At 48.0% G+C, this 11,965-nt stretch overlaps 1 long non-coding RNA gene across 1 annotated transcript; it reads right to left on the bottom strand.

Moving 5' to 3' along the window:
• Positions 1-7,504: 7,504 nt before the first annotated feature.
• LOC308470346 lies at positions 7,505-11,720 on the bottom strand. Its single transcript, XR_013982380.1, has 2 exons — positions 10,644-11,720; positions 7,505-7,927 (listed from the first exon to the last, which is right to left on the bottom strand). It is a non-coding gene; the product is annotated as an uncharacterized lncRNA (long non-coding RNA).
• Between the last annotated feature and the right edge of the window lie 245 nt (positions 11,721-11,965).

Below are 11,965 nucleotides of genomic sequence, written 5' to 3'. Positions count from 1 at the left end.
CCATCATGCAGTGATGGAGCAAGCCAATCGGGTGCCTGGGGCGGCTGTGGGTTAAACCACAGAGCCTAGGCCTTGCTGCTCAGAAGGTCGGCGGTTCGAATCTCCGCGACGGGGTGAGCTCCCGTTGCTTGGTCCCTGCTCCTGCCAACCTAGCAGTTCAAAAGCACGTCAAAGTGCAAGTAGATAAATAGGTACCACTCCGGTGGGAAGGTAAACGGTGTTTTCGTGCGCTGCTCTGGTTCGCCAGAAGCGGCTTAGTCATGCTGGCCACATGACCCGGAAGCTGTACAGTGGCTCCCTCGGCCAGTGAAGCGAGATGAGCGCCACAACCCCAGAGTTGGCCACGACTGGACCTAATGGTTCTATTGGCACTTTGACATGCTTTCGAACGGCTAGGTTGGCAGGAGCAGGGAGCTCACCACATCGCGGGAATTCGAACCACCAACCTTCTGATCGGCAAGCCCTAGGCTCTGTGGTTTAACCCACAGCACCATAGATGAGCTTTAATATTTTCTATGTGGTATCAAATGGGCACAATGCTCATTCTTACATCCCCACCACCCATCCAAAGAAACGTATCCGCTGATCGACACCTTGGGTACCCCTCAGAGAGCCAATCCACTGGCAGACACAAACATTGATATGAGGTTGGAAATTTTCTGGAACTTTTTCCCAGCATGCTTTTACACAGAAAAATTTCCATCTTCTTAAGAACTGGTGCCAATTGCAAATGCAACATGAGACAAGCTTGGCAGTTTCAAAGTTATAATTAATATTTTTCTTAGCAAATGGTTATTCCTAGCTAGTCTGTGAGTGAGTCAGCATCCCATCCACAATTCTTTGAGTTGCTAATGTTTATTAAAGTGTCAATAGTTCACCCTTAAGTTTAAACTATGTAAGGGAACTACATGATGCTGTCTACATAATATAACATTTCAACCACATTAAGTGTGCTTTAATTTCTCATCTCAAACAAATCTGATCAAATACCTGTGGTGTATTGGGGCAATGAATAAATAAAGAAAATATATGGAGAACTTTGTTTACTAACTACAAATAAAACAAGCATGCTAAATTAGATCACTGACCATGTTCTTAATCAAATTACCCTGATTTATATGGGGAAATTTTGTGCAAAATTTCCCAATTAAATATTTTTTGGGGGAAGAATATACTCAAGCATCATGTTTACAAAAGAAAGTTCATAAGACCAAGAACCAAACTTAATAGGCCCTCAGGAAAGAGACAATCTTGTCATAAGCTAATGAGTTCCCTTAGTATTTTGAATCTTTAGCATTCACTCATATCGGTCATCTATCCCTTGAAGATCTTATGCAATCAAGAGAAAATGAAAATTTTGGCTTCCGTGCATTAGAGAACCAGTGTGGTATAGTGATCAGAGAGCAGGGAGACCAGGGTTCAAATCTTCACTTGGCCTTGAAGCTCACTGGGTGACCTTGCATGAGTCAGTCAGCCTAACCCACGGTTTCCCAAACTTGGGTCTCCAGCTCTTTTTTGGACTACAATTCCCACCATCCCTGACTACTGGTCTTGTTAGCTAGGAACGATGGGAGCTGTAGTCCAAAAACAGCTGGAACCCCAAGTCTGGGAAACTCTGGCTAACCTATGTCACAGGGTTGTTGTCAAGATAAAAATGGGGAGGAGGAGCCATGTATGCCCGCATGAGCTCCTTCCAGGAAATACATCATTTGTTGCGGTGGGCTAAGTGTCTCCAATGGGCCGTAGGTTCCAGAATCTTTGTCCAATCTGCAACACAAAGCAGAGACAGCTCAAACTGTTGTACAGTTCAGCCAAGGTAGGTGATGTTGTTTAGAGATAAAGTGGTACCTCGGGTTAAGAACTTAATTCGTTCTGGAGGTCCATTCTTAACCTGAAACTGTTCTTAACCTGAAGCACCACTTTAGCTAATGGGGCCTCCCGCTGCCACCGTGCGATTTCTGTTCTCATCCTGAAGCAAAGTTCTTAACCTGAAGCACTATTTCTGGATTAGCGGAGTCTGTAACCTGAAGCGTATGTAACCTGAAGCGTATGTAACCTGAGGTACCACTGTATAGAGATCTGTGTTTCTGAGTGGGGAATAAGGTGTGAAATTAACAGACTTGCAATGTGCAACAACAAATCCAATTAAACTGGACGGATAACAGGCAGGCTGGTTGGCAGCCTGTGTCATAACTTGATGGTGCCAGAAGGGGAGGACTTCAAAAGCAGGGCCACGGCGCTGCTGTATAAACAGATGATGCCAGGGGGAGCTGTGCTGCAGGGAGTGATATATGTTGGGGAAATGCCCGTTTTGTCACTGCGGCTGCTGGAAAGTACTGGCTCCAAACAGCCCCATGTGATGGAATGAGGTGCCCGAGGTGTAATAATAATAATAATAATAATAATAATAAATTTTATTTATATCCCACCCTCCCCAGCCAAAGCCAGGCTCAGGGCGGCTAACAACAATCAAATCAAACAATCAAATAATCCAACATTCTAAAACGTTTCATTATAAAAATTAATTAAAATCAAATTAATGGCAACCGTTAAGCAAAGTTCTGTGCAGGTTGCCAGAGGAGGGAGTCAGGCTGGGCCCTGACCAAAGGCCTGGTGGAACAACTCTGTCTTGCAGGCCTTGCGGAAAGATGTCAGGTCCCGCAGGGCCCTAGTCTCTTGTGACAGAGCGTTCCACCAGATTGGAGCCGCAGCCGAGAAAGCCCTGGCTCTAGTTGAGGCCAGCCTAGCCTCTCTGAGGCCTGGGACCTTCCGGATGTTTTTATTTGCAGACCGTAGGTTCCTCTGTGGGGCATACCAGGAGAGGCGGTCCCGTAGGTACGAGGGTCCTAGGCCGTATAGGGCTTTAAAGGTTAAAACCAGCACCTTAAACCTGATCCTGTACTCCACCGGGAGCCAGTGCAGCTGGTATAGTACCGGATGAATGTGATCTTGCAGCGAAGACCCCGTAAGGAGTCTCGCCGTGGCATTCTGCACCCGCTGGAGTTTCTGGGTCAGTCTCAAGGGCAGCCCCACGTAGAGCGAGTTACAATAATCCAGTCTGGAGGGGACCGTCGCGTGGATCACAGTGGCTAGGTCAGGGCGAGAGAGATAAGGGGCCAACTAAACCTGATGTAACTAAACCTGATGTAAACTAAACCTGATGCCTCAAGCACTTTGCAGCCACTAAATATGTTAAAGAATGCAACCTGATAATTCAGAGCTGATCCAAGGGTACTAAATCAAACATGCCGGTAGTGGGAAAGGAGACAGCCAAAATGTTGAATCAGAACTTTATGTCTCTGGTATGATCCCAGGCCAGCCCAGGGCTGGAGTCGATAATAACTTTCCATCGTTTTGTACACTACTGGTGTTTGGGGTTTGTTCTGTTGCCCTGTAGGCAATGGTGTGTTTTAGCTGAATTGTCCTGCAACCTGTGCTCTTCTAAAAGGAACATGTAAGATGGATGACTAACAGGGCAAATGAGGAATCCATCACAAACAGAAATAGAAATAACCCCTTTGCAAAAGAGGCTTGTCAGCCTGTTAGGAACACAGGAGGGGGCCTTATTTCAGACTATTGGGCCACTAAGGTCAGTACAGTCTACACTGACTGTCAGTGGCTCTCCAGGAAATCAGAAAGGGATCTCTCCCAGCCCTAACTGGAAATGTCACAAATTGAACCGGCGACCTTTGGCAAACATGCTCTACCACTGAGCTACAGCCCTTCCTCTATTCCCCTCACTCTCTGTTGGGGCATTCATGTCTTTAGCAGAAGTTGACCAGCAGAAATTCAACAGGTGTGGCCTACTAAACATCTTCCAAGACAACAATGCCCATTTACACCACAAAGAACTCATAACCCACCTACTTTCAGCAGCCAGAAACACAATAACTAGACACTGGAGAGACCTGTCAGGAGTAAGCATGGACCAATGGTACCAAATAGTATGGGAAACAGCCCTACTTAAAAAATTAACCAATAAACTGAAACTAACATGGGGACAAGCAGAAGAAGATGCCTTTACCCCGGTATGGCTCCCCTTAACACATACACAGCCCAACAAGACAACGACAATAATCCACCAACAGCATACAAATCAATAGGGCTAACCTGATCCAAAACACCCACCCACCCCACTCACACATGAAAACAAAGACCACCACAGCCAATCACAAACAAACAACCACATCCTAGGCCAACCCCAACCTCTCTCACCACCAAAGGAACACAAGTGAACAGCACAAGCAACGCTGACACCAAACCCTACATACATTAAGCATAACAGAAACATCGCCAACCGACCCCACCCCCACCATCTTCCCTCCCTCCACCCCTTCTTTTTTTCCCCTCCCCCTAATGTCTCAACAAATGAAACGGATCTGTAAAAATGTTACATGGAAAAAATATGAGAGACATTACACTTACTTCTGTAAAACAAGAAAATCTTTAATAAAATTTAAAAAAACCAACAGGTGTGGCTTTGGGTAGCATAGAGATCCCTTGATGTCAAAAAGCTTCCTATGGTGAATTTCTGCCTGTCATTCATTTATCAATGAAAGCCACAACAAGGGGAAAATTGGGGTGCAACTAGGGCTGACTATGTGTGTGTGGGGGGGGGAGTCCAGCCAAAATTCACCATGGTATGTGTAGGTGGCAAAATCAGGGGTGCAGGGCAACAAATATTCCCTAGGAGAGGGTGAAATATTTCCAACACTTTAGAAGGAGCTTGAAAAACAGGGCAGGGGGAGTGGGAAAATTCTTTCCTGGAAAATTCCTGGTCACTCCGTATTGCATGAAATTCTAGTCTTCATGTTGGTGGATGAAAGAAGCTAAGAGAGGAAGAGAAGGTTAGACCAGGGAGCCAAAGCCAAATTAGAGAAGGACTCACAGTTTATTTATTTTATGTATTTAACAAGATGCTTGCAGTTATAGGAAATAAATGAGAAAATAAAAAGAAGCTGTGCTGAGGCTATAATGGTGAGTGCCACTGCAGAGAAACTATTGGAGAACTTCTCCTCTGGAGAAGGCGTCCTTCCAGTTGCTCTGCCCACAAACAGGGTGAAGAAATTCGAGAGGCTGCTTGCCCATAGCTCTACATAGCTTGTACACAGTTTGGGACTGGAGAACTTTTCTCCAGCCAAGAACAGCATTCGCTTCTTGACAACCTTCCCAGGCCCACATGCCAGTAGTGGGTAAGACGAGGGGCAAAATGTGGGCGCTGAATGCAAATTTTACCTTGGTGCAGATGGCTAGCTTCTATGCACTGACAATAAAGGTAAGGTAAAGGGACCCCTGACCATTAGGTCCAGTCGTGGCCGACTCTGGGGTTGCGGCACTCATCTCGCTTTATTGGTCGAGGGAGCCAGCGTACAGCTTCCGGGCTGTGTGGCCAGCATGACTAAGCCGCTTCTGGCAAAACAGAGCAGCGCACGGAAACGCCGTTTACCTTCCCGCCAGAGCGGTACCTATTTATCTACAGTGGTACCTCGGGTTACATACGCTTCAGGTTACATACGCAGGTTACAGACTCCGCTAACCCAGAAATAGTGCTTCAGGTTAAGAACTTTGCTTCAGGATGAGAACAGAAATCATGCTCCAGTGGCGTGGCGGCAGCGGGAGGCCCCATTAGCTAAAGTGGTGCTTCAGGTTAAGAACAGTTTCAGGTTAAGAACGGACCTCCGGAACGAATTAAGTTCTTAACCCGAGGTACCACTGTACTTGCACTTTGACGTGCTTTTGAACTGCTAGGTTGGCAGCAGCAGGGACTGAGCAATGGGAGCTCACCCTGTCACGGGGATTCGAACCGCCGACCTTCTGATCGGCAAGTCCTAGGCTCTGTGGTTTAACCCACAGCACCACCTGCGTCCCATGCACTTACAATAGAAGAAGCGATATCATGTCCTCCAAGTCTCCCTCTTTTCAAGTGACAGTCCTGGAATGATGAAAGCTCTTCCGGCTTCTGATTTGACCCAGAATGTCCCTATTAGCTCCACCAGTCAGGGACATAGGAAGGGGGGGTGCGGTGGGGGCAGTCCGCCCCTGTGTTATCCCAGAGGGGGTGACAAAATCCCCCCCTGGGTGGGTCGCCGATGCACCAATCGCCCCATGGGAAGATTGCCCCACCCCCGTGGGTGGATCACCCCGTCCCCATGGGGGGGGTCACCCTGCCCCCAGGTGCACAGCATGTGTGCTGCTCTGGGTGCCAGAGCAGGTAGCTCCGCCACTACCACCAGTGCCAACACCACTGAGCTTGGGGAGAAGGAGAAAACAGTGTTTGTATTGAACGGTGGTGGCAGCGGCAGTGCATGGGAGCATCCCGTTGTCTCTTCCTGGTCACCACTACCAGCCTCCTTTCTTGGGCAGCTCGTAGGGGCTACCGGAGAGCAGGCGAGGAGGAGGAGGAGGAGAGGCTGCTGGCAAAGCCCAGCCCCGCATGATGCACCAACTCTGAGTGGCGGGCAGAGCGCAGGGCTTCCATTGGTGGGAAGAAAGGGGGAAAGTAACCTAGTACAAGAAGCCTTGATTTTTAAAATTATTTTTGTGTCTGCGTCTAATCTTGCCCCTTTCTAACATTTATTTATCGGTGTGTGGACGGTGGAGGGCATGTGTGCTGCGTCCTGTTGGTGTAGTGGAAATGCAGAGGGGGTGTAAAAATGGGGGGGGGGGTCAAGGACGGCCAGTTGGCTGGGTGAGAAATGTCCCTGTTTTCATCTGAGGATCAGAAACATCAGAGTTCAAGGATGCATTCCAGCCTAATAACAACACTCAGGGAGGGTGCCAAGTGGGGCTGGCTGGCACCAGGGGTGGAGGAAGGGGTGTGTGGTGGGGACGGTCTGCCCCAGGTGTCACCACTGAGGGGGGTGACAAGATGCTGGGCGGCACTCACTGCGGGGCCTGCAGCGTGCCCAAGCCACACGTCTCTCCTGGGAGTGACATGGTGGCTTGGGTTCCTGCAGGCTCCGCGATGCCCCAAACAGTCTGCCCGTCGCCTCCCCCTCAGCTGTAGGGCAGCTGAGTGGGAGGAGGCAGGCAGACTCGTCAGAGGTCCCACGGAGCGTCCTGCCCTGGTTGGCCCCACCCCAGGGCACAGGGTACGCGCACTGCCCCAGGTGCCCGATCGGCTTGTTCTGCCGCGGGCTGGCACTGAGGGATGTAGCTCAGGAGTGGGGGCGGGCGGCGGCTTCAGCAGCATCTGGAGAGGCTTGGGTTGCCACAGTTTCAGGAGGTTCCCTATTGCTGCTCTATGTAACTCACACGTGCAAAGTCACCACCTGTTACTGCATTGATAGGGCTAAACAACAGCAGCCTTTTCTTATCCTGACCCCTCTGTGGCTTTGTTTACCCAAAGAACAGGAAAAGTCTCAGCAGCGGATTGGCCCCAAAGTTAGGCTGCCTCATCAAATAACCTAAGAAAAAAGCACACCAAGAACTCAGGCCAATGCAAGCTTCAATAGTGGGAGTGGTCCCTACTCGCAAATCAATAGTCAGTAGTAACAAAAACCAATCCATTCAAAAGTATGTATTCTGACAAGGATTACAAACTCAAACAGAGATTACAAACTCTAACAGAGATTACAAACTCAAACTCATAAAGATACGTATAACACAATAATTCGTTACAGAGTTAGAGATAAGAGTTTATGAGTAGAGATAAGTTCATGTTACTCCACAGTCAGATTCGATGTGGAGGTCTTCACAGAGCAGAAGTCAGAAGTCAATTATGGACTGGAAACCTGGACAGGGCCCTGTTTCGATGTATTCACCTTCATCAGCTTATTTTTAAAGGGTTGTGTAAGTTTGAAGACTTTCGGATAAATATATCCTGTTATTTTCTACGTTTCTCAGGGATAACAACTACGTGTGGGTAGATCAACGTGTATCTTGAGCCTTTCTGTCAAATATCCTGGCATTTGCACATCAGCCTGCCCTGTAAGGTGAGAGAAAGGGCAAAAATACCCTTTATGGACAAAACACGGCATAATGGACCTGTAGGAAGTCTCCTTCTACCTTCCTTCCTTCCTTCCTTCCTTCCTTCCTTCCTTCCTTCCTTCCTTTGAGGTTACTGCTGCTATAAGCAAGTGGTATTAGCCGCGGCCGAGCTGGCCCTATTAGGAAACACTGAAAAGGTCATCATAATTAAGCACGGATTTTATTTATAAAGCACCAGCCAACTCCCATCTCCCTTGGCCAAGTCACTGGAGGCTCAGTACAGGCAGTTTAAAGGGACGATTAAAAGAAAGTCACGACAATATAGTTCACAGTCACCTTTCCTTAGCATATATTCCATGCTATTAATTAGTGGATACTATCAGGGGGGCTGTTATCCCATGGCTGTCACTTTCTGATTGATGTGGGCAAAGGGAGCCCATGCGGAGAGGAGGAAGGCGAGATCTTCTAGCAAAATGGGACATCTCCATGGGCAACCTGGAGTTCATTGATCACAAATGAACAGCATCTTTAGTTAGGGCTGGAAAAGACTCTCTGCTTTAAACTCTGGACAGCTGCTGCCAATCAGTGTAGAGGATACTAAGTTAGATGGACCAATAGTCAGACTCCGTATAAGGCTACTTCCTATGATCCCAGCTCATTCTGTCCTTCAGAATCTAGACTCACATCTGCACTATATACTTAAGCAATATTATATCACTTTAAACAGTCATGTTTAAAAAATACTGGGAGCTGGAGTTTATTAAAGGTGCAGGGAGTTGACTCCTGTTCTTCTCACAAAGCTATAATTCCCAGAGTTCCCTGGGAAAGGGGGATAAACCACTCTGACAACTGCAGCTCCCTGGGGGGAATAATTTTCAGCATCCATAACAAATTACAGCTCCCAGATTTCTTTGGGGGAAGCCATGACTGCTTAAAGTGGAATAGTATTGTTTAAAATGTGTAGTACAGATGGGGACCTGGAATGCAGTAAAGAGAATCTAGAGTGCAGTAACTTCAACATAATCTTTTTCTTCTTTTTTTACTCCATCATTTTCATCTGAGTCTAAGAATGCAAGAACCAGTCCTTTTTTTCCTTAAAAAAAATATGTTTAGGAGTACTCTCATTTTGACTCAAGAAAATCACCGCGAAAGGAAGTGAAGCTGCCATCAGAGGTGGTAACAACAAAACTGACCAATCACTGTGCTAGATTCAAACTCCTACTTCACACATTAAACGCTCGCTTCCATCTGAGACTCAGGAAACATTGTGACAGGAAGTGAGGCTGCTACCGGGGGTAGCAACAGAACTGACGATTCACTGTGCTAGAGAAGAAACTAAAATTTTAGTTTCTTCTCCCGTTAGATTAACAAAATGTTTAGGGGTATGCATACCTCTGCATCCCCTCCCCCCGCCCCCCAAAGGCACTGGCAAGAACAATCCTGGTTCAGCCTCCCTGCTTCCCATAGTGACCAACTCATCTGTCTATCCAGCAGACCCCTCATTTTGCTTTCTCTCAGCCAGCTTCCCATCCAGACAACAGCATGTATCACCATCTCTTTGTCTCTCCACTAAGCTCCCAAGGGTATGTTAAGCCCATCGATGGACGTATTCAAGAGCACTCTTGAAATTCAAAGCCAGTGTCCTCACTTTCTTTGCCTTGAAGATGACAAATAAGCATTTCCTGGCTTGTTGTTGAAATTAGCATGAAATATCTCTTTGCTCCTCCCAGCGGGCGGCAATAACACATCCACTTCACACAGCCCGGCAAGAGTGGAATCCCTGGTGCAGGTGTCATGTTTATGACACACTGCATGGTCACCCCAATATGACATTTGCACATCACACAGTCTAGTTCCTTTCCTCCTGTTCCTGTCCCAAGTCTTTTAGAGACAGAAGCCATGGAGTAGTGGAGGAGGAACATTCACAACCAATCTAAGGCACAGTTGCACACCCAACGTGATTCTCCCCACTGGATCTGTGCTCTGGCAGACACTGTGGTTGTGAAGACGACGGGACAATGTCAGCTACAGGTTTGAGCAAGCGCTTGGGCTAGAAGCTCTCCATGGACACCCTTCCCAGAGTGCCCCACCATCTCCACTTCACCACTATCGTCAGTTCCCCTAGATCAGTGGTTCTCAATCTGTGGGTCCCCAGATGTTGTTGGACTACAACTCCCATCATCCCTGACCACTGTTCATACTGGCTAGGAATGATGGGAGTTGTAGTCCAACAACATCTGGGGACCCACAGGTTGAGAATCACTGCGCCTAGATCAAAACAGCAGCACCTGTCAGAGAGAGGGAGAGGGAAGACAAGGGTCACTATGGCATTTCTTCACAAGAAACCCACAGCCAATGGCAACAGCTGGGGAGGCTATGGTGGGAAGGTAAACGATGTTACCGTGCGCTTTGGTTTCCGTCCCGATGTTCCGTTGCGCCAGAAGCGGTTTAGTCCTGCTGGCCACATGACCCGGAAACCTGCCTGTGGACAAACGCCGGATCCCTCAGCCTGAAAGCGAGATGAGCGCCTCAACCCCATAGTCGCCTTTGACCGCCTTCCAGGGGTCCTTTACCTTACCTTTTTTAAAACCTTTAGATGGATGAACGGTCAGACTCATTCTAAAGCAGGGGTAGGCAACGTGGTGCTATCCAGATGTTGTGGACATCTCCCGTCATCCGTGGTCAAAGGCCACAAGGGCACCAACATTGTTTACCTGTGGTCTAAGGCAGCTTCAGCATCCCTAGGTGAACAGGCAGTAACAACAAGGAGCAGGATGCGAAGGAGCAGGCATTGTCAGTGGCCCCTGCTAGGACAATAGCCTCAACAAGTGTCCAGTGATATCTACCCAAGATACCAGCCTGGTGAACTGGCTCGGGAGCCTTTAAAAAACTGCAGACCTTTTTATGCACCCTCCTCGACGCGCCAGCATCATGTGGTAAGAAAGCCAAAGTGTTTTCATTCTGCTACACTCTGTGAGCCCTGTAACAGGCAAGAAGCGGAACAAGGTGTAAGTCAAGTTGACGCATACATAAAGGAATAAAACCATGAATTGTACGCCCCCCTGAATAATATCGCCAGGCGTCAAACCACTTTATATATCTTGGGTGGTAAAGTAGGCCCTCACTCGAGGGATGGCAGGAGGAGGGCAGGTGAGGAGAGGGTCTGGGGCAGCAGACAAGAAGGGATGGGCGTGAATTCTGCACGGAAGCTTCTGGTAATGGATGCCATGGTTACGGTTGCCCGAGCAACCACTGCACACATCCATTTCCCTGCACAGGAGCTGAAAGTGAATGACAATTTGGAAAGCAGCAACCCAGAAGAATCTAGGAGGCCTTAAAGAAGATTGATAGGAAAATCAATGCCTTATATATAAAAAAAGGCCAGGTGACTGATCCACCTGAAAGGAGGCTGTTTATTTGCCCAGCAAAGCCAGGAGGTTTGAGCAAAGGGATGGAGCATTAATTGCAGGCATCCCTCCTCCATCTTTGCGCCCTTCTCTGTGGCACCAGATTTTTTTTTATATAAAAAAAATCACCACCCATCTATGCAATTCACTATCCGTCCCCCCCAAAAAATCCACTGCCGTGTGCATGGGCTGAGGGACCAGCCATAAACTTTTACTACCATTGGTTCTCCATTCAGGAAATAACAGGTTCATAAACAGACCAGACAGTCCAGAGCAGTCAACTTAGATTCCGAGCAGGCGCTCTCTCTCTCTGCAGCAGCTAAGGAGGCAATTCCGAGAAGCAGCCAGACTCACGATCCAGTTGCTCCCACCTCGCCTCCCCGTTCTCCCCCAATTGCTGTTTACGAGAGGGGAGCCGTTTCTCGTAACCATCCATTTTGGAAGAGTCTGCTTGATTAAAGAATCACATTGCCAGGCACGCTTTTTGGCGGAAGGCAAAGGGAGCCACTGTTGTTTTTCTCCTCTCCTGGAACTTCTGGGGCTGGACCAGCTATTGGAAACGGAAGGGCAACATGTGGAGGAAGAGTGTGTTGTTGTGTGTGTGTGTGTGTGTGTGGGTGGGTGTGTGT

This window comes from Podarcis pityusensis (genome assembly GCF_964106645.2).
Source record: "Podarcis pityusensis genome assembly, chromosome: 2".
Taxonomy (NCBI): domain Eukaryota; kingdom Metazoa; phylum Chordata; class Lepidosauria; order Squamata; family Lacertidae; genus Podarcis; species Podarcis pityusensis.
Note: the sequence above shows the minus strand (reverse complement) of the source record. Positions and strands in the feature narration are given on the sequence as shown.